The sequence below is a fragment of the Nansenia antarctica genome, assembly GCF_963989245.1.
Source record: "Nansenia antarctica genome assembly, chromosome: 6".
In the NCBI taxonomy this organism is placed as follows: domain Eukaryota; kingdom Metazoa; phylum Chordata; class Actinopteri; order Argentiniformes; family Microstomatidae; genus Nansenia; species Nansenia antarctica.
Genome location: NC_137676.1, coordinates 318783 through 321282, shown reverse-complemented (window position 1 = coordinate 321282; position 2500 = coordinate 318783). Strand labels below are relative to the sequence as shown.

The following is a 2500-nucleotide window of genomic DNA, read 5'->3' as shown; positions in this document are numbered from 1 at the left end:
GTCTGTTCTCCTGCTCTGTCTGTTCTGCTGCTCTGTCTGTTCTGCTGCTCTGTCTGTTCTCCTGCTCTGTCTGTTCTGCTGCTCTGTCTGTTCTGCTGCTCTGTCTGTTCTGCTGCTGCTCTGTCTGTTCTGCTGCTCTGTCTGTTCTCCTGCTGCTCTGTCTGTTCTGCTGCTCTGTCTGTTCTCCTGCTGCTCTGTCTGTTCTGCTGCTCTGTCTGTTCTGCTGCTCTGTCTGTTCTGCTGCTCTGTCTGTTCTCCTGCTGCTCTGTCTGTTCTGCTGCTCTGTCTGTTCTGCTGCTGCTCTGTCTGTTCTCCTGCTGCTCTGTCTGTTCTGCTGCTCTGTCTGTTCTGCTGCTCTGTCTGTTCTCCTGCTCTGTCTGTTCTCCTGCTCTGTCTGTTCTCCTGCTCTGTCTGTTCTCCTGCTGCTCTGTCTGTTCTCCTGCTGCTCTGTCTGTTCTGCTGCTCTGTCTGTTCTGCTGCTCTGTCTGTTCTGCTGCTGCTCTGTCTGTTCTGCTGCTCTGTCTGTTCTGCTGCTCTGTCTGTTCTCCTGCTGCTCTGTCTGTTCTGCTGCTGCTCTGTCTGTTCTCCTGCTGCTCTGTCTGTTCTCCTGCTGCTCTGTCTGTTCTCCTGCTCTGTCTGTTCTGCTGCTGCTCTGTCTGTTCTGCTGCTCTGTCTGTTCTCCTGCTCTGTCTGTTCTGCTGCTCTGTCTGTTCTGCTGCTCTGTCTGTTCTGCTGCTCTGTCTGTTCTGCTGCTCTGTCTGTTCTGCTGCTGCTCTGTCTGTTCTGCTGCTCTGTCTGTTCTGCTGCTCTGTCTGTTCTGCTGCTGCTCTGTCTGTTCTGCTGCTGCTCTGTCTGTTCTGCTGCTCTGTCTGTTCTGCTGCTCTGTCTGTTCTGCTGCTCTGTCTGTTCTCCTGCTGCTCTGTCTGTTCTCCTGCTGCTCTGTCTGTTCTCCTGCTCTGTCTGTTCTGCTGCTGCTCTGTCTGTTCTGCTGCTCTGTCTGTTCTCCTGCTCTGTCTGTTCTGCTGCTCTGTCTGTTCTGCTGCTCTGTCTGTTCTACTGCTCTGTCTGTTCTCCTGCTGCTCTGTCTGTTCTCCTGCTGCTCTGTCTGTTCTGCTGCTCTGTCTGTTCTGCTGCTGCTCTGTCTGTTCTCCTGCTGCTCTGTCTGTTCTCCTGCTGCTCTGTCTGTTCTCCTGCTCTGTCTGTTCTGCTGCTGCTCTGTCTGTTCTGCTGCTCTGTCTGTTCTCCTGCTCTGTCTGTTCTGCTGCTCTGTCTGTTCTGCTGCTGCTCTGTCTGTTCTCCTGCTGCTCTGTCTGTTCTGCTGCTCTGTCTGTTCTGCTGCTCTGTCTGTTCTGCTGCTCTGTCTGTTCTGCTGCTCTGTCTGTTCTGCTGCTCTGTCTGTTCTGCTGCTGCTCTGTCTGTTCTGCTGCTCTGTCTGTTCTGCTGCTCTGTCTGTTCTGCTGCTCTGTCTGTTCTACTGCTCTGTCTGTTCTGCTGCTCTGTCTGTTCTGCTGCTCTGTCTGTTCTACTGCTCTGTCTGTTCTCCTGCTCTGTCTGTTCTGCTGCTCTGTCTGTTCTGCTGCTGCTCTGTCTGTTCTGCTGCTGCTCTGTCTGTTCTGCTGCTCTGTCTGTTCTCCTGCTCTGTCTGTTCTCCTGCTGCTCTGTCTGTTCTGCTGCTGCTCTGTCTGTTCTGCTGCTCTGTCTGTTCTCCTGCTCTGTCTGTTCTGCTGCAAGGTCCTTGCGCCGGCGCCCCAGCCCGAGCCAACCAGTCGCCTCATCAACGCCACATGAGCTGTTAACTTTTTGCGCAGTGACTCGAGGTGTCGGCGAAACGTGAGCGTCCTGTCCAGTGTCACGCCGAGATAGATTGGCTCAGCGGAACATGGCAGGGGAGTTCCATCTAGGTGTACTCCTAGCTCACGTTTAGCCTCCCTGTTGTTAAGGTGGAAGGCAGCCGACACCGTCTTTGCCTCGCTAAGCTTCAATCTCCATTTCCGGAAGTATGCCACTAGTGTCTGCATGTCCTGGCTCAGAATCCCCTCCACAGACTGCCAATTTCCAGCAGAGTACACCCCTGCGAGGTCGTCTGCGTAGGCGTACTTCCGCGAGAGTGTGTTGGGCAGGTCATAGGTGTTTATATTATAGAGGAGGGGGGCCAGGACCGATCCCTGAGAGACGCCGTTCTTAAGGCGTCGAAGCGACCGGTGGTGAGGGTAAAGCTGCGGTTACGGAGGAGCTCCATGATCATTCTGACCATGTGCCTGTCCGGCAGCACACTGAACATGAGTCTTACACACAACCTTTACAACGTCGACATACCAACCGTACTTACAATGTAGACATACCAACCGTACTTACAATGTAGACATACCAACCGTACTTACAATGTAGACATACCAACCGTACTTACAATGTAGACATACCAACCGTACTTACAATGTAGACATACCAACCGTACTTACAATGTAGACATACCAACCGTACTTACAATGTAGACATACCA

The 2500-nt window shown here is 53.0% G+C and overlaps 1 protein-coding gene across 1 annotated transcript in view; it reads left to right on the top strand.

Annotated features, from left to right (window-relative positions):
- LOC308159606 (polyphosphoinositide phosphatase-like) overlaps window positions 1–2500 on the top strand; it is a 98453-nt gene that overhangs the window by 19249 nt on the left and 76704 nt on the right.